Genomic DNA, 23047 nt, shown 5'->3' on the forward strand with positions numbered 1-23047 from the left:
GTAGGCCCTGTTTGCTTGGCTGAAGCGGCAGATCTCAGGCCCCGCCTGCTCTGCTCCAGAGCTCCACTTTGACAGGAGAGGACGTTCGCGGCTTCAGGCTGCTTTCTGGCTCTTGGCTTGGCAGACCTTAACTTGTTTGGCTTTCTTGCTTTTGCACAAAGTCAGCAAAGGGGGCACCGTTCCCTGAGGCGCTGCAATACTTTTCTTCTATTATTTCTTTTGAACAACGAGGAGAGGGCCCAGCCAGACGGCAGACCCTGCCAAAAAATAGGTGCAACTCCTTGGCCTCACTCTCCACGGAAGTCTTTAGTAAAAGGCGAAAGACTTGTACGTTATGAGGAGAAGCCAGAGTGTGTGTTTCTTTGGCCTCGCAGGAAGCCGCAGTGTCTCCTCGTCCCGGCTTCCGGCATCACGGTAGGCCCTGTTTGCTTGGCTGAAGCGGCAGATCTCAGGCCCCGCCTGCTCTGCTCCAGAGCTCCACTTTGACAGGAGAGGGGTGACTGGAGAGGATGTTCGCGGCTTCAGGCTGCTTTCTGGCTCTTGGCTTGGCAGACCTTAACTTGTTTGGCTTTCTTGCTTTTGCACAAAGTCAGCAAAGGGGGCACCGTTCCCGGAGGCGCTGCAATACCGGGTCGATGCGTGGAGCGAGCCCCTTATTCGGCTCCCTGTTCTAAAAATGCGTTTAATACGTTGCCCCCGAATCGGGGGCGTATCAGATATTAAACTGATAAGAACAGATACTACACTTGATCTTAGCCAAAAGGCCGAGAAGCGATGGCCTCCTGCGGGTTCCTGGCTGAGCCGCCTTCTCGGGACACTTCTCGCTTGTGACGGTGCGCTCTTTCACTTGGCTCACAGGGAGGGAGCCGCTTCAAATCTCCGCCCACCCACAGTACCTCAGTGGCCTGCGGAGCTCCCTGGAATTGCGCGCTTTCTTCTATTATTTCTTTTGAACAACGAGGAGAGGGCCCAGCCAGACGGCAGACCCTGCCAAAAAATAGGTGCAACTCCTTAGCCTCACTCTCCACGGAAGTCTTTAGTAAAAGGCGAAAGACTTGTACGTTATGAAGAGAAGCCAGAGTGTGTGTTTCTTTGGCCTCGCAGGAAGCCGCAGTGACTCCTCGTCCCGGCTTCCGGCGTCACGGTAGGCCCTGTTTGCTTGGCTGAAGCGGCAGATCTCAGGCCCCGCCTGCTCTGCTCCAGAGCTCCACTTTGACAGGAGAGGACGTTCGCGGCTTCAGGCTGCTTTCTGGCTCTTGGCTTGGCAGACCTTAACTTGTTTGGCTTTCTTGCTTTTGCACAAAGTCAGCAAAGGGGGCACCGTTCCCGGAGGCGCTGCAATACCGGGTCGATGCGTGGAGCGAGCCCCTTATTCGGCTCCCTGTTCTAAAAATGCGTTTAATACGTTGCCCCCGAATCGGGGGCGTATCAGATATTAAACTGATAAGAACAGATACTACACTTGATCTTAGCCAAAAGGCCGAGAAGCGATGGCCTCCTGCGGGTTCCTGGCTGAGCCGCCTTCTCGGGACACTTCTCGCTTGTGACGGTGCGCTCTTTCACTTGGCTCACAGGGAGGGAGCCGCTTCAAATCTCCGCCCACCCACAGTACCTCAGTGGCCTGCGGAGCTCCCTGGAATTGCGCGCTTTCTTCTATTATTTCTTTTGAACAACGAGGAGAGGGCCCAGCCAGACGGCAGACCCTGCCAAAAAATAGGTGCAACTCCTTAGCCTCACTCTCCACGGAAGTCTTTAGTAAAAGGCGAAAGACTTGTACGTTATGAAGAGAAGCCAGAGTGTGTGTTTCTTTGGCCTCGCAGGAAGCCGCAGTGACTCCTCGTCCCGGCTTCCGGCGTCACGGTAGGCCCTGTTTGCTTGGCTGAAGCGGCAGATCTCAGGCCCCGCCTGCTCTGCTCCAGAGCTCCACTTTGACAGGAGAGGACGTTCGCGGCTTCAGGCTGCTTTCTGGCTCTTGGCTTGGCAGACCTTAACTTGTTTGGCTTTCTTGCTTTTGCACAAAGTCAGCAAAGGGGGCACCGTTCCCTGAGGCGCTCCAATACTTTTCTTCTATTATTTCTTTTGAACAACGAGGAGAGGGCCCAGCCAGACGGCAGACCCTGCCAAAAAATAGGTGCAACTCCTTAGCCTCACTCTCCACGGAAGTCTTTAGTAAAAGGCGAAAGACTTGTACGTTATGAAGAGAAGCCAGAGTGTGTGTTTCTTTGGCCTCGCAGGAAGCCGCAGTGACTCCTCGTCCCGGCTTCCGGCGTCACGGTAGGCCCTGTTTGCTTGGCTGAAGCGGCAGATCTCAGGCCCCGCCTGCTCTGCTCCAGAGCTCCACTTTGACAGGAGAGGGGTGACTGGAGAGGACGTTCGCGGCTTCAGGCTGCTTTCTGGCTCTTGGCTTGGCAGACCTTAACTTGTTTATCTTTCTTGCTTTTGCACAAAGTCAGCAAAGGGGGCACCGTTCCCGGAGGCGCTGCAATACCGGGTCGATGCGTGGAGCGAACGGAGGGAGCCCCTTACTCGGCTCCCTGTTCTAAAAATGCGTTTAATACGTTGCCCCCGAATCGGGGGCGTATCAGATATTAAACTGATAAGAACAGATACTACACTTGATCTTAGCCAAAAGGCCGAGAAGCGATGGCCTCCTGTGGGTTCCTGGCTGAGCCGCCTTCTCGGGACACTTCTCGCTTGTGACGGTGCGCTCTTTCACTTGGCTCACAGGGAGGGAGCCGCTTCAAATCTCCGCCCACCCACAGTACCTTAGAGGCCTGCGGAGCTCCCTGGAATTGCGCGCTTTCTTCTATTATTTCTTTTGAACAACGAGGAGAGGGCCCAGCCAGACGGCAGACCCTGCCAAAAAATATGTGCAACTCGTTAGCCTCACTCTCCACGGAAGTCTTTAGTAAAAGGCGAAAGACTTGTACGTTTTGAAGAGAAGCCAGAGTGTGTGTTTCTTTGGCCTCGCAGGAAGCCGCAGTGACTCCTCGTCCCGGCTTCCGGCGTCACGGTAGGCCCTGTTTGCTTGGCTGAAGCGGCAGATCTCAGGCCCCGCCTGCTCTGCTCCAGAGCTCCACTTTGACAGGAGAGGACGTTCGCGGCTTCAGGCTGCTTTCTGGCTCTTGGCTTGGCGGACCTTAACTTGTTTGGCTTTCTTGCTTTTGCACAAAGTCAGCAAAGGGGGCACCGTTCCCGGAGGCGCTGCAATACCGGGTCGATGCGTGGAGCGAACGGAGCGAGCCCCTTATTCGGCTCCCTGTTCTAAAAATGCGTTTAATACGTTGCCCCCGAATCGGGGGCGTATCAGATATTAAACTGATAAGAACAGATACTACACTTGATCTTAGCCAAAAGGCCGAGAAGCGATGGCCTCCTGCGGGTTCCTGGCTGAGCCGCCTTCTCGGGACACTTCTCGCTTGTGACGGTGCGCTCTTTCACTTGGCTCACAGGGAGGGAGCCGCTTCAAATCTCCGCCCACCCACAGTACCTCAGAGGCCTGCGGAGCTCCCTGGAATTGCGCGCTTTCTTCTATTATTTCTTTTGAACAACGAGGAGAGGGCCCAGCCAGAAGGCAGACCCTGCCAAAAAATAGGTGCAACTCCTTAGCCTCACTCTCCACGGAAGTCTTTAGTAAAAGGCGAAAGACTTGTACGTTATGAAGAGAAGCCAGAGTGTGTGTTTCTTTGGCCTCGCAGGAAGCCGCAGTGACTCCTCGTCCCGGCTTCCGGCGTCACGGTAGGCCCTGTTTGCTTGGCTGAAGCGGCAGATCTCAGGCCCCGCCTGCTCTGCTCCAGAGCTCCACTTTGACAGGAGAGGACGTTCACGGCTTCAGGCTGCTTTCTGGCTCTTGGCTTGGCAGACCTTAACTTGTTTGGCTTTCTTGCTTTTGCACAAAGTCAGCAAAGGGGGCACCGTTCCCGGAGGCGCTGCAATACTTTTCTTCTATTATTTCTTTTGAACAACGAGGAGAGGGCCCAGCCAGACGGCAGACCCTGCCAAAAAATAGGTGCAACTCCTTAGCCTCACTCTCCACGGAAGTCTTTAGTAAAAGGCGAAAGACTTGTACGTTATGAAGAGAAGCCAGAGTGTGTGTTTCTTTGGCCTCACAGGAAGCCGCAGTGTCTCCTCGTCCCGGCTTCCGGCATCACGGTAGGCCCTGTTTGCTTGGCTGAAGCGGCAGATCTCAGGCCCCGCCTGCTCTGCTCCAGAGCTCCACTTTGACAGGAGAGGGGTGACTGGAGAGGACGTTCGCGGCTTCAGGCTGCTTTCTGGCTCTTGGCTTGGCAGACCTTAACTTGTTTGGCTTGCTTGCTTTTGCACAAAGTCAGCAAAGGGGGCACCGTTCCCGGAGGCGCTGCAATACCGGGTCGATGCGTGGAGCGAACGGAGCGAGCCCCTTATTCGGCTCCTTGTTCTAAAAATGCGTTTAATACGTTGCCTCCGAATCGGGGGCGTATCAGATATTAAACTGATAAGAACAGATACTACACTTGATCTTAGCCAAAAGGCCGAGAAGCGATGGCCTCCTGCGGGTTCCTGGCTGAGCCGCCTTCTCGGGACACTTCTCGCTTGTGACGGTGCGCTCTTTCACTTGGCTCACAGGGAGGGAGCCGCTTCAAATCTCCGCCCACCCACAGTACCTCAGTGGCCTGCGGAGCTCCCTGGAATTGCGCGCTTTCTTCTATTATTTCTTTTGAACAACGAGGAGAGGGCCCAGCCAGACGGCAGACCCTGCCAAAAAATAGGTGCAACTCCTTAGCCTCACTCTCCACGGAAGTCTTTAGTAAAAGGCGAAAGACTTGTACGTTATGAAGAGAAGCCAGAGTGTGTGTTTCTTTGGCCTCGCAGGAAGCCGCAGTGACTCCTCGTCCCGGCTTCCGGCGTCACGGTAGGCCCTGTTTGCTTGGCTGAAGCGGCAGATCTCAGGCCCCGCCTGCTCTGCTCCAGAGCTCCACTTTGACAGGAGAGGACGTTCGCGGCTTCAGGCTGCTTTCTGGCTCTTGGCTTGGCAGACCTTAACTTGTTTGGCTTTCTTGCTTTTGCACAAAGTCAGCAAAGGGGGCACCGTTCCCTGAGGCGCTGCAATACTTTTCTTCTATTATTTCTTTTGAACAACGAGGAGAGGGCCCAGCCAGACGGCAGACCCTGCCAAAAAATAGGTGCAACTCCTTAGCCTCACTCTCCACGGAAGTCTTTAGTAAAAGGCGAAAGACTTGTACGTTATGAGGAGAAGCCAGAGTGTGTGTTTCTTTGGCCTCGCAGGAAGCCGCAGTGTCTCCTCGTCCCGGCTTCCGGCATCACGGTAGGCCCTGTTTGCTTGGCTGAAGCGGCAGATCTCAGGCCCCGCCTGCTCTGCTCCAGAGCTCCACTTTGACAGGAGAGGGGTGACTGGAGAGGATGTTCGCGGCTTCAGGCTGCTTTCTGGCTCTTGGCTTGGCAGACCTTAACTTGTTTGGCTTTCTTGCTTTTGCACAAAGTCAGCAAAGGGGGCACCGTTCCCGGAGGCGCTGCAATACCGGGTCGATGCGTGGAGCGAACGGAGCGAGCCCCTTATTCGGCTCCTTGTTCTAAAAATGCGTTTAATACGTTGCCTCCGAATCGGGGGCGTATCAGATATTAAACTGATAAGAACAGATACTACACTTGATCTTAGCCAAAAGGCCGAGAAGCGATGGCCTCCTGTGGGTTCCTGGCTGAGCCGCCTTCTCGGGACACTTCTCGCTTGTGACGGTGCGCTCTTTCACTTGGCTCACAGGGAGGGAGCCGCTTCAAATCTCCGCCCACCCACAGTACCTTAGAGGCCTGCGGAGCTCCCTGGAATTGCGCGCTTTCTTCTATTATTTCTTTTGAACAACGAGGAGAGGGCCCAGCCAGACGGCAGACCCTGCCAAAAAATATGTGCAACTCGTTAGCCTCACTCTCCACGGAAGTCTTTAGTAAAAGGCGAAAGACTTGTACGTTTTGAAGAGAAGCCAGAGTGTGTGTTTCTTTGGCCTCGCAGGAAGCCGCAGTGACTCCTCGTCCCGGCTTCCGGCGTCACAGTAGGCCCTGTTTGCTTGGCTGAAGCGGCAGATCTCAGGCCCCGCCTGCTCTGCTCCAGAGCTCCACTTTGACAGGAGAGGACGTTCGCGGCTTCAGGCTGCTTTCTGGCTCTTGGCTTGGCGGACCTTAACTTGTTTGGCTTTCTTGCTTTTGCACAAAGTCAGCAAAGGGGGCACCGTTCCCGGAGGCGCTGCAATACCGGGTCGATGCGTGGAGCGAACGGAGCGAGCCCCTTATTCGGCTCCCTGTTCTAAAAATGCGTTTAATACGTTGCCCCCGAATCGGGGGCGTATCAGGTATTAAACTGATAAGAACAGATACTACACTTGATCTTAGCCAAAAGGCCGAGAAGCGATGGCCTCCTGCGGGTTCCTGGCTGAGCCGCCTTCTCGGGACACTTCTCGCTTGTGACGGTGCGCTCTTTCACTTGGCTCACAGGGAGGGAGCCGCTTCAAATCTCCGCCCACCCACAGTACCTCAGAGGCCTGCGGAGCTCCCTGGAATTGCGCGCTTTCTTCTATTATTTCTTTTGAACAACGAGGAGAGGGCCCAGCCAGAAGGCAGATCCTGCCAAAAAATAGGTGCAACTCCTTAGCCTCACTCTCCACGGAAGTCTTTAGTAAAAGGCGAAAGACTTGTACGTTATGAAGAGAAGCCAGAGTGTGTGTTTCTTTGGCCTCGCAGGAAGCCGCAGTGACTCCTCGTCCCGGCTTCCGGCGTCACGGTAGGCCCTGTTTGCTTGGCTGAAGCGGCAGATCTCAGGCCCCGCCTGCTCTGCTCCAGAGCTCCACTTTGACAGGAGAGGACGTTCGCGGCTTCAGGCTGCTTTCTGGCTCTTGGCTTGGCAGACCTTAACTTGTTTGGCTTTCTTGCTTTTGCACAAAGTCAGCAAAGGGGGCACCGTTCCCGGAGGCGCTGCAATACTTTTCTTCTATTATTTCTTTTGAACAACGAGGAGAGGGCCCAGCCAGACGGCAGACCCTGCCAAAAAATAGGTGCAACTCCTTAGCCTCACTCTCCACGGAAGTCTTTAGTAAAAGGCGAAAGACTTGTGCGTTATGAAGAGAAGCCAGAGTGTGTGTTTCTTTGGCCTCGCAGGAAGCCGCAGTGACTCCTCGTCCCGGCTTCCGGCGTCACGGTAGGCCCTGTTTGCTTGGCTGAAGCGGCAGATCTCAGGCCCCGCCTGCTCTGCTCCAGAGCTCCACTTTGACAGGAGAGGACGTTCGCGGCTTCAGGCTGCTTTCTGGCTCTTGGCTTGGCGGACCTTAACTTGTTTGGCTTTCTTGCTTTTGCACAAAGTCAGCAAAGGGGGCACCGTTCCCGGAGGCGCTGCAATACCGGGTCGATGCGTGGAGCGAACGGAGCGAGCCCCTTATTCGGCTCCCTGTTCTAAAAATGCGTTTAATACGTTGCCCCCGAATCGGGGGCGTATCAGATATTAAACTGATAAGAACAGATACTACACTTGATCTTAGCCAAAAGGCCGAGAAGCGATGGCCTCCTGCGGGTTCCTGGCTGAGCCGCCTTCTCGGGACACTTCTCGCTTGTGACGGTGCGCTCTTTCACTTGGCTCACAGGGAGGGAGCCGCTTCAAATCTCCGCCCACCCACAGTACCTCAGAGGCCTGCGGAGCTCCCTGGAATTGCGCGCTTTCTTCTATTATTTCTTTTGAACAACGAGGAGAGGGCCCAGCCTGACGGCAGACCCTGCCAAAAAATAGGTGCAACTCCTTAGCCTCACTCTCCAGGGAAGTCTTTAGTAAAAGGCGAAAGACTTGTACGTTATGAAGAGAAGCCAGAGTGTGTGTTTCTTTGGCCTCGCAGGAAGCCGCAGTGACTCCTCGTCCCGGCTTCCGGCGTCACGGTAGGCCCTGTTTGCTTGGCTGAAGCGGCAGATCTCAGGCCCCGCCTGCTCTGCTCCAGAGCTCCACTTTGACAGGAGAGGGGTGACTGGAGAGGAAGTTCGCGGCTTCAGGCTGCTTTCTGGCTCTTGGCTTGGCGGACCTTAACTTGTTTGGCTTTCTTGCTTTTGCACAAAGTCAGCAAAGGGGGCACCGTTCCCGGAGGCGCTGCAATACCGGGTCGATGCGTGGAGCGAACGGAGCGAGCCCCTTATTCGGCTCCCTGTTCTAAAAATGCGTTTAATACGTTGCCCCCGAATCGGGGGCGTATCAGATATTAAACTGATAAGAACAGATACTACACTTGATCTTAGCCAAAAGGCCGAGAAGCGATGGCCTCCTGCGGGTTCCTGGCTGAGCCGCCTTCTCGGGACACTTCTCGCTTGTGACGGTGCGCTCTTTCACTTGGCTCACAGGGAGGGAGCCGCTTCAAATCTCCGCCCACCCACAGTACCTCAGTGGCCTGCGGAGCTCCCTGGAATTGCGCGCTTTCTTCTATTATTTCTTTTGAACAACGAGGAGAGGGCCCAGCCTGACGGCAGACCCTGCCCAAAAATAGGTGCAACTCCTTAGCCTCACTCTCCACGGAAGTCTTTAGTAAAAGGCGAAAGACTTGTGCGTTATGAAGAGAAGCCAGAGTGTGTGTTTCTTTGGCCTCGCAGGAAGCCGCAGTGACTCCTCGTCCCGGCTTCCGGCGTCACGGTAGGCCCTGTTTGCTTGGCTGAAGCGGCAGATCTCAGGCCCCGCCTGCTCTGCTCCAGAGCTCCACTTTGACAGGAGAGGACGTTCGCGGCTTCAGGCTGCTTTCTGGCTCTTGGCTTGGCGGACCTTAACTTGTTTGGCTTTCTTGCTTTTGCACAAAGTCAGCAAAGGGGGCACCGTTCCCGGAGGCGCTGCAATACCGGGTCGATGCGTGGAGCGAACGGAGCGAGCCCCTTATTCGGCTCCCTGTTCTAAAAATGCGTTTAATACGTTGCCCCCGAATCGGGGGCGTATCAGGTATTAAACTGATAAGAACAGATACTACACTTGATCTTAGCCAAAAGGCCGAGAAGCGATGGCCTCCTGCGGGTTCCTGGCTGAGCCGCCTTCTCGGGACACTTCTCGCTTGTGACGGTGCGCTCTTTCACTTGGCTCACAGGGAGGGAGCCGCTTCAAATCTCCGCCCACCCACAGTACCTCAGAGGCCTGCGGAGCTCCCTGGAATTGCGCGCTTTCTTCTATTATTTCTTTTGAACAACGAGGAGAGGGCCCAGCCTGACGGCAGACCCTGCCCAAAAATAGGTGCAACTCCTTAGCCTCACTCTCCACGGAAGTCTTTAGTAAAAGGCGAAAGACTTGTGCGTTATGAAGAGAAGCCAGAGTGTGTGTTTCTTTGGCCTCGCAGGAAGCCGCAGTGACTCCTCGTCCCGGCTTCCGGCGTCACGGTAGGCCCTGTTTGCTTGGCTGAAGCGGCAGATCTCAGGCCCCGCCTGCTCTGCTCCAGAGCTCCACTTTGACAGGAGAGGACGTTCGCGGCTTCAGGCTGCTTTCTGGCTCTTGGCTTGGCGGACCTTAACTTGTTTGGCTTTCTTGCTTTTGCACAAAGTCAGCAAAGGGGGCACCGTTCCCGGAGGCGCTGCAATACCGGGTCGATGCGTGGAGCGAACGGAGCGAGCCCCTTATTCGGCTCCCTGTTCTAAAAATGCGTTTAATACGTTGCCCCCGAATCGGGGGCGTATCAGATATTAAACTGATAAGAACAGATACTACACTTGATCTTAGCCAAAAGGCCGAGAAGCGATGGCCTCCTGCGGGTTCCTGGCTGAGCCGCCTTCTCGGGACACTTCTCGCTTGTGACGGTGCGCTCTTTCACTTGGCTCACAGGGAGGGAGCCGCTTCAAATCTCCGCCCACCCACAGTACCTCAGAGGCCTGCGGAGCTCCCTGGAATTGCGCGCTTTCTTCTATTATTTCTTTTGAACAACGAGGAGAGGGCCCAGCCTGACGGCAGACCCTGCCCAAAAATAGGTGCAACTCCTTAGCCTCACTCTCCACGGAAGTCTTTAGTAAAAGGCGAAAGACTTGTGCGTTATGAAGAGAAGCCAGAGTGTGTGTTTCTTTGGCCTCGCAGGAAGCCGCAGTGACTCCTCGTCCCGGCTTCCGGCGTCACGGTAGGCCCTGTTTGCTTGGCTGAAGCGGCAGATCTCAGGCCCCGCCTGCTCTGCTCCAGAGCTCCACTTTGACAGGAGAGGACGTTCGCGGCTTCAGGCTGCTTTCTGGCTCTTGGCTTGGCGGACCTTAACTTGTTTGGCTTTCTTGCTTTTGCACAAAGTCAGCAAAGGGGGCACCGTTCCCGGAGGCGCTGCAATACCGGGTCGATGCGTGGAGCGAACGGAGCGAGCCCCTTATTCGGCTCCCTGTTCTAAAAATGCGTTTAATACGTTGCCCCCGAATCGGGGGCGTATCAGATATTAAACTGATAAGAACAGATACTACACTTGATCTTAGCCAAAAGGCCGAGAAGCGATGGCCTCCTGCGGGTTCCTGGCTGAGCCGCCTTCTCGGGACACTTCTCGCTTGTGACGGTGCGCTCTTTCACTTGGCTCACAGGGAGGGAGCCGCTTCAAATCTCCGCCCACCCACAGTACCTCAGAGGCCTGCGGAGCTCCCTGGAATTGCGCGCTTTCTTCTATTATTTCTTTTGAACAACGAGGAGAGGGCCCAGCCTGACGGCAGACCCTGCCAAAATATAGGTGCAACTCCTTAGCCTCACTCTCCACGGAAGTCTTTAGTAAAAGGCGAAAGACTTGTACGTTATGAAGAGAAGCCAGAGTGTGTGTTTCTTTGGCCTCGCAGGAAGCCGCAGTGACTCCTCGTCCCGGCTTCCGGCGTCACGGTAGGCCCTGTTTGCTTGGCTGAAGCGGCAGATCTCAGGCCCCGCCTGCTCTGCTCCAGAGCTCCACTTTGACAGGAGAGGGGTGACTGGAGAGGAAGTTCGCGGCTTCAGGCTGCTTTCTGGCTCTTGGCTTGGCGGACCTTAACTTGTTTGGCTTTCTTGCTTTTGCACAAAGTCAGCAAAGGGGGCACCGTTCCCGGAGGCGCTGCAATACCGGGTCGATGCGTGGAGCGAACGGAGCGAGCCCCTTATTCGGCTCCCTGTTCTAAAAATGCGTTTAATACGTTGCCCCCGAATCGGGGGCGTATCAGATATTAAACTGATAAGAACAGATACTACACTTGATCTTAGCCAAAAGGCCGAGAAGCGATGGCCTCCTGCGGGTTCCTGGCTGAGCCGCCTTCTCGGGACACTTCTCGCTTGTGACGGTGCGCTCTTTCACTTGGCTCACAGGGAGGGAGCCGCTTCAAATCTCCGCCCACCCACAGTACCTCAGAGGCCTGCGGAGCTCCCTGGAATTGCGCGCTTTCTTCTATTATTTCTTTTGAACAACGAGGAGAGGGCCCAGCCTGACGGCAGACCCTGCCCAAAAATAGGTGCAACTCCTTAGCCTCACTCTCCACGGAAGTCTTTAGTAAAAGGCGAAAGACTTGTGCGTTATGAAGAGAAGCCAGAGTGTGTGTTTCTTTGGCCTCGCAGGAAGCCGCAGTGACTCCTCGTCCCGGCTTCCGGCGTCACGGTAGGCCCTGTTTGCTTGGCTGAAGCGGCAGATCTCAGGCCCCGCCTGCTCTGCTCCAGAGCTCCACTTTGACAGGAGAGGACGTTCGCGGCTTCAGGCTGCTTTCTGGCTCTTGGCTTGGCGGACCTTAACTTGTTTGGCTTTCTTGCTTTTGCACAAAGTCAGCAAAGGGGGCACCGTTCCCGGAGGCGCTGCAATACCGGGTCGATGCGTGGAGCGAACGGAGCGAGCCCCTTATTCGGCTCCCTGTTCTAAAAATGCGTTTAATACGTTGCCCCCGAATCGGGGGCGTATCAGATATTAAACTGATAAGAACAGATACTACACTTGATCTTAGCCAAAAGGCCGAGAAGCGATGGCCTCCTGCGGGTTCCTGGCTGAGCCGCCTTCTCGGGACACTTCTCGCTTGTGACGGTGCGCTCTTTCACTTGGCTCACAGGGAGGGAGCCGCTTCAAATCTCCGCCCACCCACAGTACCTCAGAGGCCTGCGGAGCTCCCTGGAATTGCGCGCTTTCTTCTATTATTTCTTTTGAACAACGAGGAGAGGGCCCAGCCTGACGGCAGACCCTGCCAAAAAATAGGTGCAACTCCTTAGCCTCACTCTCCAGGGAAGTCTTTAGTAAAAGGCGAAAGACTTGTACGTTATGAAGAGAAGCCAGAGTGTGTGTTTCTTTGGCCTCGCAGGAAGCCGCAGTGACTCCTCGTCCCGGCTTCCGGCGTCACGGTAGGCCCTGTTTGCTTGGCTGAAGCGGCAGATCTCAGGCCCCGCCTGCTCTGCTCCAGAGCTCCACTTTGACAGGAGAGGGGTGACTGGAGAGGAAGTTCGCGGCTTCAGGCTGCTTTCTGGCTCTTGGCTTGGCGGACCTTAACTTGTTTGGCTTTCTTGCTTTTGCACAAAGTCAGCAAAGGGGGCACCGTTCCCGGAGGCGCTGCAATACCGGGTCGATGCGTGGAGCGAACGGAGCGAGCCCCTTATTCGGCTCCCTGTTCTAAAAATGCGTTTAATACGTTGCCCCCGAATCGGGGGCGTCTCAGATATTAAACTGATAAGAACAGATACTACACTTGATCTTAGCCAAAAGGCCGAGAAGCGATGGCCTCCTGCGGGTTCCTGGCTGAGCCGCCTTCTCGGGACACTTCTCGCTTGTGACGGTGCGCTCTTTCACTTGGCTCACAGGGAGGGAGCCGCTTCAAATCTCCGCCCACCCACAGTACCTCAGAGGCCTGCGGAGCTCCCTGGAATTGCGCGCTTTCTTCTATTATTTCTTTTGAACAACGATGAGAGGGCCCAGCCTGACGGCAGACCCTGCCCAAAAATAGGTGCAACTCCTTAGCCTCACTCTCCACGGAAGTCTTTAGTAAAAGGCGAAAGACTTGTGCGTTATGAAGAGAAGCCAGAGTGTGTGTTTCTTTGGCCTCGCAGGAAGCCGCAGTGACTCCTCGTCCCGGCTTCCGGCGTCACGGTAGGCCCTGTTTGCTTGGCTGAAGCGGCAGATCTCAGGCCCCGCCTGCTCTGCTCCAGAGCTCCACTTTGACAGGAGAGGACGTTCGCGGCTTCAGGCTGCTTTCTGGCTCTTGGCTTGGCGGACCTTAACTTGTTTGGCTTTCTTGCTTTTGCACAAAGTCAGCAAAGGGGGCACCGTTCCCGGAGGCGCTGCAATACTTTTCTTCTATTATTTCTTTTGAACAACGAGGAGAGGGCCCAGCCAGACGGCAGACCCTGCCAAAAAATAGGTGCAACTCCTTAGCCTCACTCTCCACGGAAGTCTTTAGTAAAAGGCGAAAGACTTGTACGTTATGAAGAGAAGCCAGAGTGTGTGTTTCTTTGGCCTCGCAGGAAGCCGCAGTGTCTCCTCGTCCCGGCTTCCGGCATCACGGTAGGCCCTGTTTGCTTGGCTGAAGCGGCAGATCTCAGGCCCCGCCTGCTCTGCTCCAGAGCTCCACTTTGACAGGAGAGGGGTGACTGGAGAGGACGTTCGCGGCTTCAGGCTGCTTTCTGGCTCTTGGCTTGGCAGACCTTAACTTGTTTGGCTTTCTTGCTTTTGCACAAAGTCAGCAAAGGGGGCACCGTTCCCGGAGGCGCTGCAATACCGGGTCGATGCGTGGAGCGAGCCCCTTATTCGGCTCCCTGTTCTAAAAATGCGTTTAATACGTTGCCCCCGAATCGGGGGCGTATCAGATATTAAACTGATAAGAACAGATACTACACTTGATCTTAGCCAAAAGGCCGAGAAGCGATGGCCTCCTGCGGGTTCCTGGCTGAGCCGCCTTCTCGGGACACTTCTCGCTTGTGACGGTGCGCTCTTTCACTTGGCTCACAGGGAGGGAGCCGCTTCAAATCTCCGCCCACCCACAGTACCTCAGTGGCCTGCGGAGCTCCCTGGAATTGCGCGCTTTCTTCTATTATTTCTTTTGAACAACGAGGAGAGGGCCCAGCCAGACGGCAGACCCTGCCAAAAAATAGATGCAACTCCTTAGCCTCACTCTCCACGGAAGTCTTTAGTAAAAGGCGAAAGACTTGTACGTTATGAAGAGAAGCCAGAGTGTGTGTTTCTTTGGCCTCGCAGGAAGCCGCAGTGACTCCTCGTCCCGGCTTCCGGCGTCACGGTAGGCCCTGTTTGCTTGGCTGAAGCGGCAGATCTCAGGCCCCGCCTGCTCTGCTCCAGAGCTCCACTTTGACAGGAGAGGACGTTCGCGGCTTCAGGCTGCTTTCTGGCTCTTGGCTTGGCAGACCTTAACTTGTTTGGCTTTCTTGCTTTTGCACAAAGTCAGCAAAGGGGGCACCGTTCCCTGAGGCGCTGCAATACTTTTCTTCTATTATTTCTTTTGAACAACGAGGAGAGGGCCCAGCCAGACGGCAGACCCTGCCAAAAAATAGGTGCAACTCCTTGGCCTCACTCTCCACGGAAGTCTTTAGTAAAAGGCGAAAGACTTGTACGTTATGAGGAGAAGCCAGAGTGTGTGTTTCTTTGGCCTCGCAGGAAGCCGCAGTGTCTCCTCGTCCCGGCTTCCGGCATCACGGTAGGCCCTGTTTGCTTGGCTGAAGCGGCAGATCTCAGGCCCCGCCTGCTCTGCTCCAGAGCTCCACTTTGACAGGAGAGGGGTGACTGGAGAGGATGTTCGCGGCTTCAGGCTGCTTTCTGGCTCTTGGCTTGGCAGACCTTAACTTGTTTGGCTTTCTTGCTTTTGCACAAAGTCAGCAAAGGGGGCACCGTTCCCGGAGGCGCTGCAATACCGGGTCGATGCGTGGAGCGAACGGAGCGAGCCCCTTATTCGGCTCCTTGTTCTAAAAATGCGTTTAATACGTTGCCTCCGAATCGGGGGCGTATCAGATATTAAACTGATAAGAACAGATACTACACTTGATCTTAGCCAAAAGGCCGAGAAGCGATGGCCTCCTGTGGGTTCCTGGCTGAGCCGCCTTCTCGGGACACTTCTCGCTTGTGACGGTGCGCTCTTTCACTTGGCTCACAGGGAGGGAGCCGCTTCAAATCTCCGCCCACCCACAGTACCTTAGAGGCCTGCGGAGCTCCCTGGAATTGCGCGCTTTCTTCTATTATTTCTTTTGAACAACGAGGAGAGGGCCCAGCCAGACGGCAGACCCTGCCAAAAAATATGTGCAACTCGTTAGCCTCACTCTCCACGGAAGTCTTTAGTAAAAGGCGAAAGACTTGTACGTTTTGAAGAGAAGCCAGAGTGTGTGTTTCTTTGGCCTCGCAGGAAGCCGCAGTGACTCCTCGTCCCGGCTTCCGGCGTCACGGTAGGCCCTGTTTGCTTGGCTGAAGCGGCAGATCTCAGGCCCCGCCTGCTCTGCTCCAGAGCTCCACTTTGACAGGAGAGGACGTTCGCGGCTTCAGGCTGCTTTCTGGCTCTTGGCTTGGCGGACCTTAACTTGTTTGGCTTTCTTGCTTTTGCACAAAGTCAGCAAAGGGGGCACCGTTCCCGGAGGCGCTGCAATACCGGGTCGATGCGTGGAGCGAACGGAGCGAGCCCCTTATTCGGCTCCCTGTTCTAAAAATGCGTTTAATACGTTGCCCCCGAATCGGGGGCGTATCAGGTATTAAACTGATAAGAACAGATACTACACTTGATCTTAGCCAAAAGGCCGAGAAGCGATGGCCTCCTGCGGGTTCCTGGCTGAGCCGCCTTCTCGGGACACTTCTCGCTTGTGACGGTGCGCTCTTTCACTTGGCTCACAGGGAGGGAGCCGCTTCAAATCTCCGCCCACCCACAGTACCTCAGAGGCCTGCGGAGCTCCCTGGAATTGCGCGCTTTCTTCTATTATTTCTTTTGAACAACGAGGAGAGGGCCCAGCCAGAAGGCAGATCCTGCCAAAAAATAGGTGCAACTCCTTAGCCTCACTCTCCACGGAAGTCTTTAGTAAAAGGCGAAAGACTTGTACGTTATGAAGAGAAGCCAGAGTGTGTGTTTCTTTGGCCTCGCAGGAAGCCGCAGTGACTCCTCGTCCCGGCTTCCGGCGTCACGGTAGGCCCTGTTTGCTTGGCTGAAGCGGCAGATCTCAGGCCCCGCCTGCTCTGCTCCAGAGCTCCACTTTGACAGGAGAGGACGTTCGCGGCTTCAGGCTGCTTTCTGGCTCTTGGCTTGGCAGACCTTAACTTGTTTGGCTTTCTTGCTTTTGCACAAAGTCAGCAAAGGGGGCACCGTTCCCGGAGGCGCTGCAATACTTTTCTTCTATTATTTCTTTTGAACAACGAGGAGAGGGCCCAGCCAGACGGCAGACCCTGCCAAAAAATAGGTGCAACTCCTTAGCCTCACTCTCCACGGAAGTCTTTAGTAAAAGGCGAAAGACTTGTGCGTTATGAAGAGAAGCCAGAGTGTGTGTTTCTTTGGCCTCGCAGGAAGCCGCAGTGACTCCTCGTCCCGGCTTCCGGCGTCACGGTAGGCCCTGTTTGCTTGGCTGAAGCGGCAGATCTCAGGCCCCGCCTGCTCTGCTCCAGAGCTCCACTTTGACAGGAGAGGACGTTCGCGGCTTCAGGCTGCTTTCTGGCTCTTGGCTTGGCGGACCTTAACTTGTTTGGCTTTCTTGCTTTTGCACAAAGTCAGCAAAGGGGGCACCGTTCCCGGAGGCGCTGCAATACCGGGTCGATGCGTGGAGCGAACGGAGCGAGCCCCTTATTCGGCTCCCTGTTCTAAAAATGCGTTTAATACGTTGCCCCCGAATCGGGGGCGTATCAGATATTAAACTGATAAGAACAGATACTACACTTGATCTTAGCCAAAAGGCCGAGAAGCGATGGCCTCCTGCGGGTTCCTGGCTGAGCCGCCTTCTCGGGACACTTCTCGCTTGTGACGGTGCGCTCTTTCACTTGGCTCACAGGGAGGGAGCCGCTTCAAATCTCCGCCCACCCACAGTACCTCAGAGGCCTGCGGAGCTCCCTGGAATTGCGCGCTTTCTTCTATTATTTCTTTTGAACAACGAGGAGAGGGCCCAGCCTGACGGCAGACCCTGCCAAAAAATAGGTGCAACTCCTTAGCCTCACTCTCCAGGGAAGTCTTTAGTAAAAGGCGAAAGACTTGTACGTTATGAAGAGAAGCCAGAGTGTGTGTTTCTTTGGCCTCGCAGGAAGCCGCAGTGACTCCTCGTCCCGGCTTCCGGCGTCACGGTAGGCCCTGTTTGCTTGGCTGAAGCGGCAGATCTCAGGCCCCGCCTGCTCTGCTCCAGAGCTCCACTTTGACAGGAGAGGGGTGACTGGAGAGGAAGTTCGCGGCTTCAGGCTGCTTTCTGGCTCTTGGCTTGGCGGACCTTAACTTGTTTGGCTTTCTTGCTTTTGCACAAAGTCAGCAAAGGGGGCACCGTTCCCGGAGGCGCTGCAATACCGGGTCGATGCGTGGAGCGAACGGAGCGAGCCCCTTATTCGGCTCCCTGTTCTAAAAATGCGTTTAATACGTTGCCCCCGAATCGGGGGCGTATCAGATATTAAACTGATAAGAACAGATACTACACTTGATCTTAGCCAAAAGGCCGAGAAGCGATGGCCTCCTGCGGGTTCCTGGCTGAGCCGCCTTCTCGGGACACTTCTCGCTTGTGACGGTGCGCTCTTTCACTTGGCTCACAGGGAGGGAGCCGCTTCAAATCTCCGCCCACCCACAGTACCTCAGAGGCCTGCGGAGCTCCCTGGAATTGCGCGCTTTCTTCTATTATTTCTTTTGAACAACGAGGAGAGGGCCCAGCCTGACGGCAGACCCTGCCCAAAAATAGGTGCAACTCCTTAGCCTCACTCTCCACGGAAGTCTTTAGTAAAAGGCGAAAGACTTGTGCGTTATGAAGAGAAGCCAGAGTGTGTGTTTCTTTGGCCTCGCAGGAAGCCGCAGTGACTCCTCGTCCCGGCTTCCGGCGTCACGGTAGGCCCTGTTTGCTTGGCTGAAGCGGCAGATCTCAGGCCCCGCCTGCTCTGCTCCAGAGCTCCACTTTGACAGGAGAGGACGTTCGCGGCTTCAGGCTGCTTTCTGGCTCTTGGCTTGGCGGACCTTAACTTGTTTGGCTTTCTTGCTTTTGCACAAAGTCAGCAAAGGGGGCACCGTTCCCGGAGGCGCTGCAATACCGGGTCGATGCGTGGAGCGAACGGAGCGAGCCCCTTATTCGGCTCCCTGTTCTAAAAATGCGTTTAATACGTTGCCCCCGAATCGGGGGCGTATCAGATATTAAACTGATAAGAACAGATACTACACTTGATCTTAGCCAAAAGGCCGAGAAGCGATGGCCTCCTGCGGGTTCCTGGCTGAGCCGCCTTCTCGGGACACTTCTCGCTTGTGACGGTGCGCTCTTTCACTTGGCTCACAGGGAGGGAGCCGCTTCAAATCTCCGCCCACCCACAGTACCTCAGAGGCCTGCGGAGCTCCCTGGAATTGCGCGCTTTCTTCTATTATTTCTTTTGAACAACGAGGAGAGGGCCCAGCCTGACGGCAGACCCTGCCAAAAAATAGGTGCAACTCCTTAGCCTCACTCTCCACGGAAGTCTTTAGTAAAAGGCGAAAGACTTGTACGTTATGAAGAGAAGCCAGAGTGTGTGTTTCTTTGGCCTCGCAGGAAGCCGCAGTGACTCCTCGTCCCGGCTTCCGGCGTCACGGTAGGCCCTGTTTGCTTGGCTGAAGCGGCAGATCTCAGGCCCCGCCTGCTCTGCTCCAGAGCTCCACTTTGACAGGAGAGGGGTGACTGGAGAGGAAGTTCGCGGCTTCAGGCTGCTTTCTGGCTCTTGGCTTGGCGGACCTTAACTTGTTTGGCTTTCTTGCTTTTGCACAAAGTCAGCAAAGGGGGCACCGTTCCCGGAGGCGCTGCAATACCGGGTCGATGCGTGGAGCGAACGGAGCGAGCCCCTTATTCGGCTCCCTGTTCTAAAAATGCGTTTAATACGTTGCCCCCGAATCGGGGGCGTATCAGATATTAAACTGATAAGAACAGATACTACACTTGATCTTAGCCAAAAGGCCGAGAAGCGATGGCCTCCTGCGGGTTCCTGGCTGAGCCGCCTTCTCGGGACACTTCTCGCTTGTGACGGTGCGCTCTTTCACTTGGCTCACAGGGAGGGAGCCGCTTCAAATCTCCGCCCACCCACAGTACCTCAGAGGCCTGCGGAGCTCCCTGGAATTGCGCGCTTTCTTCTATTATTTCTTTTGAACAACGAGGAGAGGGCCCAGCCTGACGGCAGACCCTGCCCAAAAATAGGTGCAACTCCTTAGCCTCACTCTCCACGGAAGTCTTTAGTAAAAGGCGAAAGACTTGTGCGTTATGAAGAGAAGCCAGAGTGTGTGTTTCTTTGGCCTCGCAGGAAGCCGCAGTGACTCCTCGTCCCGGCTTCCGGCGTCACGGTAGGCCCTGTTTGCTTGGCTGAAGCGGCAGATCTCAGGCCCCGCCTGCTCTGCTCCAGAGCTCCACTTTGACAGGAGAGGACGTTCGCGGCTTCAGGCTGCTTTCTGGCTCTTGGCTTGGCGGACCTTAACTTGTTTGGCTTTCTTGCTTTTGCACAAAGTCAGCAAAGGGGGCACCGTTCCCGGAGGCGCTGCAATACCGGGTCGATGCGTGGAGCGAACGGAGCGAGCCCCTTATTCGGCTCCCTGTTCTAAAAATGCGTTTAATACGTTGCCCCCGAATCGGGGGCGTATCAGATATTAAACTGATAAGAACAGATACTACACTTGATCTTAGCCAAAAGGCCGAGAAGCGATGGCCTCCTGCGGGTTCCTGGCTGAGCCGCCTTCTCGGGACACTTCTCGCTTGTGACGGTGCGCTCTTTCACTTGGCTCACAGGGAGGGAGCCGCTTCAAATCTCCGCCCACCCACAGTACCTCAGAGGCCTGCGGAGCTCCCTGGAATTGCGCGCTTTCTTCTATTATTTCTTTTGAACAACGAGGAGAGGGCCCAGCCTGACGGCAGACCCTGCCAAAAAATAGGTGCAACTCCTTAGCCTCACTCTCCACGGAAGTCTTTAGTAAAAGGCGAAAGACTTGTACGTTATGAAGAGAAGCCAGAGTGTGTGTTTCTTTGGCCTCGCAGGAAGCCGCAGTGACTCCTCGTCCCGGCTTCCGGCGTCACGGTAGGCCCTGTTTGCTTGGCTGAAGCGGCAGATCTCAGGCCCCGCCTGCTCTGCTCCAGAGCTCCACTTTGACAGGAGAGGGGTGACTGGAGAGGAAGTTCGCGGCTTCAGGCTGCTTTCTGGCTCTTGGCTTGGCGGACCTTAACTTGTTTGGCTTTCTTGCTTTTGCACAAAGTCAGCAAAGGGGGCACCGTTCCCAGAGGCGCTGCAATACCGGGTCGATGCGTGGAGCGAACGGAGCGAGCCCCTTATTCGGCTCCCTGTTCTAAAAATGCGTTTAATACGTTGCCCCCGAATCGGGGGCGTATCAGATATTAAACTGATAAGAACAGATACTACACTTGATCTTAGCCAAAAGGCCGAGAAGCGATGGCCTCCTGCGGGTTCCTGGCTGAGCCGCCTTCTCGGGACACTTCTCGCTTGTGACGGTGCGCTCTTTCACTTGGCTCACAGGGAGGGAGCCGCTTCAAATCTCCGCCCACCCACAGTACCTCAGAGGCCTGCGGAGCTCCCTGGAATTGCGCGCTTTCTTCTATTATTTCTTTTGAACAACGAGGAGAGGGCCCAGCCTGACGGCAGACCCTGCCCAAAAATAGGTGCAACTCCTTAGCCTCACTCTCCACGGAAGTCTTTAGTAAAAGGCGAAAGACTTGTGCGTTATGAAGAGAAGCCAGAGTGTGTGTTTCTTTGGCCTCGCAGGAAGCCGCAGTGACTCCTCGTCCCGGCTTCCGGCGTCACGGTAGGCCCTGTTTGCTTGGCTGAAGCGGCAGATCTCAGGCCCCGCCTGCTCTGCTCCAGAGCTCCACTTTGACAGGAGAGGACGTTCGCGGCTTCAGGCTGCTTTCTGGCTCTTGGCTTGGCGGACCTTAACTTGTTTGGCTTTCTTGCTTTTGCACAAAGTCAGCAAAGGGGGCACCGTTCCCGGAGGCGCTGCAATACCGGGTCGATGCGTGGAGCGAACGGAGCGAGCCCCTTATTCGGCTCCCTGTTCTAAAAATGCGTTTAATACGTTGCCCCCGAATCGGGGGCGTATCAGATATTAAACTGATAAGAACAGATACTACACTTGATCTTAGCCAAAAGGCCGAGAAGCGATGGCCTCCTGCGGGTTCCTGGCTGAGCCGCCTTCTCGGGACACTTCTCGCTTGTGACGGTGCGCTCTTTCACTTGGCTCACAGGGAGGGAGCCGCTTCAAATCTCCGCCCACCCACAGTACCTCAGAGGCCTGCGGAGCTCCCTGGAATTGCGCGCTTTCTTCTATTATTTCTTTTGAACAACGAGGAGAGGGCCCAGCCTGACGGCAGACCCTGCCAAAAAATAGGTGCAACTCCTTAGCCTCACTCTCCACGGAAGTCTTTAGTAAAAGGCGAAAGACTTGTACGTTATGAAGAGAAGCCAGAGTGTGTGTTTCTTTGGCCTCGCAGGAAGCCGCAGTGACTCCTCGTCCCGGCTTCCGGCGTCACGGTAGGCCCTGTTTGCTTGGCTGAAGCGGCAGATCTCAGGCCCCGCCTGCTCTGCTCCAGAGCTCCACTTTGACAGGAGAGGGGTGACTGGAGAGGAAGTTCGCGGCTTCAGGCTGCTTTCTGGCTCTTGGCTTGGCGGACCTTAACTTGTTTGGCTTTCTTGCTTTTGCACAAAGTCAGCAAAGGGGGCACCGTTCCCGGAGGCGCTGCAATACCGGGTCGATGCGTGGAGCGAACGGAGCGAGCCCCTTATTCGGCTCCCTGTTCTAAAAATGCGTTTAATACGTTGCCCCCGAATCGGGGGCGTATCAGATATTAAACTGATAAGAACAGATACTACACTTGATCTTAGCCAAAAGGCCGAGAAGCGATGGCCTCCTGCGGGTTCCTGGCTGAGCCGCCTTCTCGGGACACTTCTCGCTTGTGACGGTGCGCTCTTTCACTTGGCTCACAGGGAGGGAGCCGCTTCAAATCTCCGCCCACCCACAGTACCTCAGAGGCCTGCGGAGCTCCCTGGAATTGCGCGCTTTCTTCTATTATTTCTTTTGAACAACGAGGAGAGGGCCCAGCCTGACGGCAGACCCTGCCCAAAAATAGGTGCAACTCCTTAGCCTCACTCTCCACGGAAGTCTTTAGTAAAAGGCGAAAGACTTGTGCATTATGAAGAGAAGCCAGAGTGTGTGTTTCTTTGGCCTCGCAGGAAGCCGCAGTGACTCCTCGTCCCGGCTTCCGGCGTCACGGTAGGCCCTGTTTGCTTGGCTGAAGCGGCAGATCTCAGGCCCCGCCTGCTCTGCTCCAGAGCTCCACTTTGACAGGAGAGGACGTTCGCGGCTTCAGGCTGCTTTCTGGCTCTTGGCTTGGCGGACCTTAACTTGTTTGGCTTTCTTGCTTTTGCACAAAGTCAGCAAAGGGGGCACCGTTCCCGGAGGCGCTGCAATACCGGGTCGATGCGTGGAGCGAACGGAGCGAGCCCCTTATTCGGCTCCCTGTTCTAAAAATGCGTTTAATACGTTGCCCCCGAATCGGGGGCGTATCAGATATTAAACTGATAAGAACAGATACTACACTTGATCTTAGCCAAAAGGCCGAGAAGCGATGGCCTCCTGCGGGTTCCTGGCTGAGCCGCCTTCTCGGGACACTTCTCGCTTGTGACGGTGCGCTCTTTCACTTGGCTCACAGGGAGGGAGCCGCTTCAAATCTCCGCCCACCCACAGTACCTCAGAGGCCTGCGGAGCTCCCTGGAATTGCGCGCTTTCTTCTATTATTTCTTTTGAACAACGAGGAGAGGGCCCAGCCTGACGGCAGACCCTGCCAAAAAATAGGTGCAACTCCTTAGCCTCACTCTCCACGGAAGTCTTTAGTAAAAGGCGAAAGACTTGTACGTTATGAAGAGAAGCCAGAGTGTGTGTTTCTTTGGCCTCGCAGGAAGCCGCAGTGACTCCTCGTCCCGGCTTCCGGCGTCACGGTAGG

The 23047-nt window shown here is 55.3% G+C and overlaps 62 non-coding genes across 62 annotated transcripts; all 62 read right to left on the minus strand.

Moving 5' to 3' along the window:
• Positions 1-240: 240 nt before the first annotated feature.
• Positions 241-354, minus strand: LOC134642102 (U5 spliceosomal RNA). Its single transcript, XR_010095836.1, has one exon. It is a non-coding gene; the product is annotated as a U5 spliceosomal RNA (small nuclear RNA).
• Positions 355-594: 240 nt separating this feature from the next.
• LOC134642411 (U2 spliceosomal RNA) lies at positions 595-776 on the minus strand. Its single transcript, XR_010096134.1, has one exon. It is a non-coding gene; the product is annotated as a U2 spliceosomal RNA (small nuclear RNA).
• A 194-nt stretch (positions 777-970) lies between these two features.
• LOC134641941 (U5 spliceosomal RNA) lies at positions 971-1084 on the minus strand. Its single transcript, XR_010095681.1, has one exon. It is a non-coding gene; the product is annotated as a U5 spliceosomal RNA (small nuclear RNA).
• Positions 1085-1310: 226 nt separating this feature from the next.
• On the minus strand, positions 1311-1492 carry LOC134642412 (U2 spliceosomal RNA). The gene has a single exon (XR_010096135.1). It is a non-coding gene; the product is annotated as a U2 spliceosomal RNA (small nuclear RNA).
• Positions 1493-1686: 194 nt separating this feature from the next.
• LOC134641942 (U5 spliceosomal RNA) lies at positions 1687-1800 on the minus strand. The gene has a single exon (XR_010095682.1). It is a non-coding gene; the product is annotated as a U5 spliceosomal RNA (small nuclear RNA).
• A 300-nt stretch (positions 1801-2100) lies between these two features.
• LOC134641943 (U5 spliceosomal RNA) lies at positions 2101-2214 on the minus strand. The gene has a single exon (XR_010095683.1). It is a non-coding gene; the product is annotated as a U5 spliceosomal RNA (small nuclear RNA).
• Positions 2215-2454: 240 nt separating this feature from the next.
• LOC134642394 (U2 spliceosomal RNA) lies at positions 2455-2645 on the minus strand. The gene has a single exon (XR_010096117.1). It is a non-coding gene; the product is annotated as a U2 spliceosomal RNA (small nuclear RNA).
• Positions 2646-2839: 194 nt separating this feature from the next.
• On the minus strand, positions 2840-2953 carry LOC134641858 (U5 spliceosomal RNA). Its single transcript, XR_010095599.1, has one exon. It is a non-coding gene; the product is annotated as a U5 spliceosomal RNA (small nuclear RNA).
• Positions 2954-3179: 226 nt separating this feature from the next.
• Positions 3180-3370, minus strand: LOC134642246 (U2 spliceosomal RNA). Its single transcript, XR_010095972.1, has one exon. It is a non-coding gene; the product is annotated as a U2 spliceosomal RNA (small nuclear RNA).
• A 194-nt stretch (positions 3371-3564) lies between these two features.
• LOC134642599 (U5 spliceosomal RNA) lies at positions 3565-3678 on the minus strand. Its single transcript, XR_010096300.1, has one exon. It is a non-coding gene; the product is annotated as a U5 spliceosomal RNA (small nuclear RNA).
• Positions 3679-3978: 300 nt separating this feature from the next.
• On the minus strand, positions 3979-4092 carry LOC134641944 (U5 spliceosomal RNA). The gene has a single exon (XR_010095684.1). It is a non-coding gene; the product is annotated as a U5 spliceosomal RNA (small nuclear RNA).
• Positions 4093-4332: 240 nt separating this feature from the next.
• LOC134642340 (U2 spliceosomal RNA) lies at positions 4333-4523 on the minus strand. The gene has a single exon (XR_010096065.1). It is a non-coding gene; the product is annotated as a U2 spliceosomal RNA (small nuclear RNA).
• Positions 4524-4717: 194 nt separating this feature from the next.
• Positions 4718-4831, minus strand: LOC134641945 (U5 spliceosomal RNA). Its single transcript, XR_010095685.1, has one exon. It is a non-coding gene; the product is annotated as a U5 spliceosomal RNA (small nuclear RNA).
• Positions 4832-5131: 300 nt separating this feature from the next.
• Positions 5132-5245, minus strand: LOC134642100 (U5 spliceosomal RNA). The gene has a single exon (XR_010095834.1). It is a non-coding gene; the product is annotated as a U5 spliceosomal RNA (small nuclear RNA).
• A 240-nt stretch (positions 5246-5485) lies between these two features.
• Positions 5486-5676, minus strand: LOC134642341 (U2 spliceosomal RNA). Its single transcript, XR_010096066.1, has one exon. It is a non-coding gene; the product is annotated as a U2 spliceosomal RNA (small nuclear RNA).
• A 194-nt stretch (positions 5677-5870) lies between these two features.
• On the minus strand, positions 5871-5984 carry LOC134641859 (U5 spliceosomal RNA). The gene has a single exon (XR_010095600.1). It is a non-coding gene; the product is annotated as a U5 spliceosomal RNA (small nuclear RNA).
• A 226-nt stretch (positions 5985-6210) lies between these two features.
• On the minus strand, positions 6211-6401 carry LOC134642307 (U2 spliceosomal RNA). Its single transcript, XR_010096032.1, has one exon. It is a non-coding gene; the product is annotated as a U2 spliceosomal RNA (small nuclear RNA).
• A 192-nt stretch (positions 6402-6593) lies between these two features.
• On the minus strand, positions 6594-6709 carry LOC134642459 (U5 spliceosomal RNA). Its single transcript, XR_010096166.1, has one exon. It is a non-coding gene; the product is annotated as a U5 spliceosomal RNA (small nuclear RNA).
• Positions 6710-7009: 300 nt separating this feature from the next.
• LOC134642009 (U5 spliceosomal RNA) lies at positions 7010-7123 on the minus strand. Its single transcript, XR_010095746.1, has one exon. It is a non-coding gene; the product is annotated as a U5 spliceosomal RNA (small nuclear RNA).
• Positions 7124-7349: 226 nt separating this feature from the next.
• Positions 7350-7540, minus strand: LOC134642247 (U2 spliceosomal RNA). The gene has a single exon (XR_010095973.1). It is a non-coding gene; the product is annotated as a U2 spliceosomal RNA (small nuclear RNA).
• Positions 7541-7734: 194 nt separating this feature from the next.
• On the minus strand, positions 7735-7848 carry LOC134642049 (U5 spliceosomal RNA). The gene has a single exon (XR_010095786.1). It is a non-coding gene; the product is annotated as a U5 spliceosomal RNA (small nuclear RNA).
• Positions 7849-8088: 240 nt separating this feature from the next.
• LOC134642248 (U2 spliceosomal RNA) lies at positions 8089-8279 on the minus strand. The gene has a single exon (XR_010095974.1). It is a non-coding gene; the product is annotated as a U2 spliceosomal RNA (small nuclear RNA).
• Positions 8280-8473: 194 nt separating this feature from the next.
• On the minus strand, positions 8474-8587 carry LOC134642076 (U5 spliceosomal RNA). Its single transcript, XR_010095812.1, has one exon. It is a non-coding gene; the product is annotated as a U5 spliceosomal RNA (small nuclear RNA).
• Positions 8588-8813: 226 nt separating this feature from the next.
• Positions 8814-9004, minus strand: LOC134642309 (U2 spliceosomal RNA). Its single transcript, XR_010096034.1, has one exon. It is a non-coding gene; the product is annotated as a U2 spliceosomal RNA (small nuclear RNA).
• A 194-nt stretch (positions 9005-9198) lies between these two features.
• On the minus strand, positions 9199-9312 carry LOC134642077 (U5 spliceosomal RNA). Its single transcript, XR_010095813.1, has one exon. It is a non-coding gene; the product is annotated as a U5 spliceosomal RNA (small nuclear RNA).
• Positions 9313-9538: 226 nt separating this feature from the next.
• On the minus strand, positions 9539-9729 carry LOC134642249 (U2 spliceosomal RNA). The gene has a single exon (XR_010095975.1). It is a non-coding gene; the product is annotated as a U2 spliceosomal RNA (small nuclear RNA).
• Positions 9730-9923: 194 nt separating this feature from the next.
• Positions 9924-10037, minus strand: LOC134642078 (U5 spliceosomal RNA). Its single transcript, XR_010095814.1, has one exon. It is a non-coding gene; the product is annotated as a U5 spliceosomal RNA (small nuclear RNA).
• A 226-nt stretch (positions 10038-10263) lies between these two features.
• Positions 10264-10454, minus strand: LOC134642250 (U2 spliceosomal RNA). Its single transcript, XR_010095976.1, has one exon. It is a non-coding gene; the product is annotated as a U2 spliceosomal RNA (small nuclear RNA).
• A 194-nt stretch (positions 10455-10648) lies between these two features.
• Positions 10649-10762, minus strand: LOC134642004 (U5 spliceosomal RNA). Its single transcript, XR_010095742.1, has one exon. It is a non-coding gene; the product is annotated as a U5 spliceosomal RNA (small nuclear RNA).
• Positions 10763-11002: 240 nt separating this feature from the next.
• LOC134642251 (U2 spliceosomal RNA) lies at positions 11003-11193 on the minus strand. The gene has a single exon (XR_010095977.1). It is a non-coding gene; the product is annotated as a U2 spliceosomal RNA (small nuclear RNA).
• Positions 11194-11387: 194 nt separating this feature from the next.
• On the minus strand, positions 11388-11501 carry LOC134642079 (U5 spliceosomal RNA). Its single transcript, XR_010095815.1, has one exon. It is a non-coding gene; the product is annotated as a U5 spliceosomal RNA (small nuclear RNA).
• A 226-nt stretch (positions 11502-11727) lies between these two features.
• On the minus strand, positions 11728-11918 carry LOC134642253 (U2 spliceosomal RNA). Its single transcript, XR_010095979.1, has one exon. It is a non-coding gene; the product is annotated as a U2 spliceosomal RNA (small nuclear RNA).
• A 194-nt stretch (positions 11919-12112) lies between these two features.
• On the minus strand, positions 12113-12226 carry LOC134642050 (U5 spliceosomal RNA). The gene has a single exon (XR_010095787.1). It is a non-coding gene; the product is annotated as a U5 spliceosomal RNA (small nuclear RNA).
• A 240-nt stretch (positions 12227-12466) lies between these two features.
• Positions 12467-12657, minus strand: LOC134642362 (U2 spliceosomal RNA). The gene has a single exon (XR_010096086.1). It is a non-coding gene; the product is annotated as a U2 spliceosomal RNA (small nuclear RNA).
• A 194-nt stretch (positions 12658-12851) lies between these two features.
• Positions 12852-12965, minus strand: LOC134642081 (U5 spliceosomal RNA). Its single transcript, XR_010095816.1, has one exon. It is a non-coding gene; the product is annotated as a U5 spliceosomal RNA (small nuclear RNA).
• Positions 12966-13265: 300 nt separating this feature from the next.
• Positions 13266-13379, minus strand: LOC134641946 (U5 spliceosomal RNA). The gene has a single exon (XR_010095686.1). It is a non-coding gene; the product is annotated as a U5 spliceosomal RNA (small nuclear RNA).
• A 240-nt stretch (positions 13380-13619) lies between these two features.
• LOC134642413 (U2 spliceosomal RNA) lies at positions 13620-13801 on the minus strand. Its single transcript, XR_010096136.1, has one exon. It is a non-coding gene; the product is annotated as a U2 spliceosomal RNA (small nuclear RNA).
• A 194-nt stretch (positions 13802-13995) lies between these two features.
• On the minus strand, positions 13996-14109 carry LOC134641862 (U5 spliceosomal RNA). The gene has a single exon (XR_010095603.1). It is a non-coding gene; the product is annotated as a U5 spliceosomal RNA (small nuclear RNA).
• A 300-nt stretch (positions 14110-14409) lies between these two features.
• On the minus strand, positions 14410-14523 carry LOC134642103 (U5 spliceosomal RNA). The gene has a single exon (XR_010095837.1). It is a non-coding gene; the product is annotated as a U5 spliceosomal RNA (small nuclear RNA).
• A 240-nt stretch (positions 14524-14763) lies between these two features.
• LOC134642343 (U2 spliceosomal RNA) lies at positions 14764-14954 on the minus strand. The gene has a single exon (XR_010096068.1). It is a non-coding gene; the product is annotated as a U2 spliceosomal RNA (small nuclear RNA).
• Positions 14955-15148: 194 nt separating this feature from the next.
• On the minus strand, positions 15149-15262 carry LOC134641860 (U5 spliceosomal RNA). The gene has a single exon (XR_010095601.1). It is a non-coding gene; the product is annotated as a U5 spliceosomal RNA (small nuclear RNA).
• A 226-nt stretch (positions 15263-15488) lies between these two features.
• LOC134642310 (U2 spliceosomal RNA) lies at positions 15489-15679 on the minus strand. Its single transcript, XR_010096035.1, has one exon. It is a non-coding gene; the product is annotated as a U2 spliceosomal RNA (small nuclear RNA).
• Positions 15680-15871: 192 nt separating this feature from the next.
• LOC134642460 (U5 spliceosomal RNA) lies at positions 15872-15987 on the minus strand. Its single transcript, XR_010096167.1, has one exon. It is a non-coding gene; the product is annotated as a U5 spliceosomal RNA (small nuclear RNA).
• A 300-nt stretch (positions 15988-16287) lies between these two features.
• Positions 16288-16401, minus strand: LOC134642010 (U5 spliceosomal RNA). Its single transcript, XR_010095747.1, has one exon. It is a non-coding gene; the product is annotated as a U5 spliceosomal RNA (small nuclear RNA).
• Positions 16402-16627: 226 nt separating this feature from the next.
• On the minus strand, positions 16628-16818 carry LOC134642254 (U2 spliceosomal RNA). The gene has a single exon (XR_010095980.1). It is a non-coding gene; the product is annotated as a U2 spliceosomal RNA (small nuclear RNA).
• A 194-nt stretch (positions 16819-17012) lies between these two features.
• Positions 17013-17126, minus strand: LOC134642051 (U5 spliceosomal RNA). Its single transcript, XR_010095788.1, has one exon. It is a non-coding gene; the product is annotated as a U5 spliceosomal RNA (small nuclear RNA).
• Positions 17127-17366: 240 nt separating this feature from the next.
• Positions 17367-17557, minus strand: LOC134642255 (U2 spliceosomal RNA). The gene has a single exon (XR_010095981.1). It is a non-coding gene; the product is annotated as a U2 spliceosomal RNA (small nuclear RNA).
• Positions 17558-17751: 194 nt separating this feature from the next.
• LOC134642082 (U5 spliceosomal RNA) lies at positions 17752-17865 on the minus strand. The gene has a single exon (XR_010095817.1). It is a non-coding gene; the product is annotated as a U5 spliceosomal RNA (small nuclear RNA).
• A 226-nt stretch (positions 17866-18091) lies between these two features.
• LOC134642256 (U2 spliceosomal RNA) lies at positions 18092-18282 on the minus strand. Its single transcript, XR_010095982.1, has one exon. It is a non-coding gene; the product is annotated as a U2 spliceosomal RNA (small nuclear RNA).
• Positions 18283-18476: 194 nt separating this feature from the next.
• LOC134642575 (U5 spliceosomal RNA) lies at positions 18477-18590 on the minus strand. The gene has a single exon (XR_010096277.1). It is a non-coding gene; the product is annotated as a U5 spliceosomal RNA (small nuclear RNA).
• A 240-nt stretch (positions 18591-18830) lies between these two features.
• On the minus strand, positions 18831-19021 carry LOC134642257 (U2 spliceosomal RNA). The gene has a single exon (XR_010095983.1). It is a non-coding gene; the product is annotated as a U2 spliceosomal RNA (small nuclear RNA).
• A 194-nt stretch (positions 19022-19215) lies between these two features.
• LOC134642083 (U5 spliceosomal RNA) lies at positions 19216-19329 on the minus strand. Its single transcript, XR_010095818.1, has one exon. It is a non-coding gene; the product is annotated as a U5 spliceosomal RNA (small nuclear RNA).
• Positions 19330-19555: 226 nt separating this feature from the next.
• On the minus strand, positions 19556-19746 carry LOC134642258 (U2 spliceosomal RNA). The gene has a single exon (XR_010095984.1). It is a non-coding gene; the product is annotated as a U2 spliceosomal RNA (small nuclear RNA).
• Positions 19747-19940: 194 nt separating this feature from the next.
• Positions 19941-20054, minus strand: LOC134642576 (U5 spliceosomal RNA). Its single transcript, XR_010096278.1, has one exon. It is a non-coding gene; the product is annotated as a U5 spliceosomal RNA (small nuclear RNA).
• A 240-nt stretch (positions 20055-20294) lies between these two features.
• Positions 20295-20485, minus strand: LOC134642321 (U2 spliceosomal RNA). Its single transcript, XR_010096046.1, has one exon. It is a non-coding gene; the product is annotated as a U2 spliceosomal RNA (small nuclear RNA).
• Positions 20486-20679: 194 nt separating this feature from the next.
• On the minus strand, positions 20680-20793 carry LOC134642084 (U5 spliceosomal RNA). Its single transcript, XR_010095819.1, has one exon. It is a non-coding gene; the product is annotated as a U5 spliceosomal RNA (small nuclear RNA).
• A 226-nt stretch (positions 20794-21019) lies between these two features.
• Positions 21020-21210, minus strand: LOC134642259 (U2 spliceosomal RNA). Its single transcript, XR_010095985.1, has one exon. It is a non-coding gene; the product is annotated as a U2 spliceosomal RNA (small nuclear RNA).
• A 194-nt stretch (positions 21211-21404) lies between these two features.
• LOC134642577 (U5 spliceosomal RNA) lies at positions 21405-21518 on the minus strand. The gene has a single exon (XR_010096279.1). It is a non-coding gene; the product is annotated as a U5 spliceosomal RNA (small nuclear RNA).
• Positions 21519-21758: 240 nt separating this feature from the next.
• On the minus strand, positions 21759-21949 carry LOC134642260 (U2 spliceosomal RNA). The gene has a single exon (XR_010095986.1). It is a non-coding gene; the product is annotated as a U2 spliceosomal RNA (small nuclear RNA).
• A 194-nt stretch (positions 21950-22143) lies between these two features.
• Positions 22144-22257, minus strand: LOC134642108 (U5 spliceosomal RNA). The gene has a single exon (XR_010095842.1). It is a non-coding gene; the product is annotated as a U5 spliceosomal RNA (small nuclear RNA).
• A 226-nt stretch (positions 22258-22483) lies between these two features.
• Positions 22484-22674, minus strand: LOC134642261 (U2 spliceosomal RNA). The gene has a single exon (XR_010095987.1). It is a non-coding gene; the product is annotated as a U2 spliceosomal RNA (small nuclear RNA).
• A 194-nt stretch (positions 22675-22868) lies between these two features.
• LOC134642578 (U5 spliceosomal RNA) lies at positions 22869-22982 on the minus strand. The gene has a single exon (XR_010096280.1). It is a non-coding gene; the product is annotated as a U5 spliceosomal RNA (small nuclear RNA).
• Between the last annotated feature and the right edge of the window lie 65 nt (positions 22983-23047).

This window comes from Pelmatolapia mariae, linkage group LG14, assembly GCF_036321145.2.
Source record: "Pelmatolapia mariae isolate MD_Pm_ZW linkage group LG14, Pm_UMD_F_2, whole genome shotgun sequence".
NCBI lineage: Eukaryota > Metazoa > Chordata > Actinopteri > Cichliformes > Cichlidae > Pelmatolapia > Pelmatolapia mariae.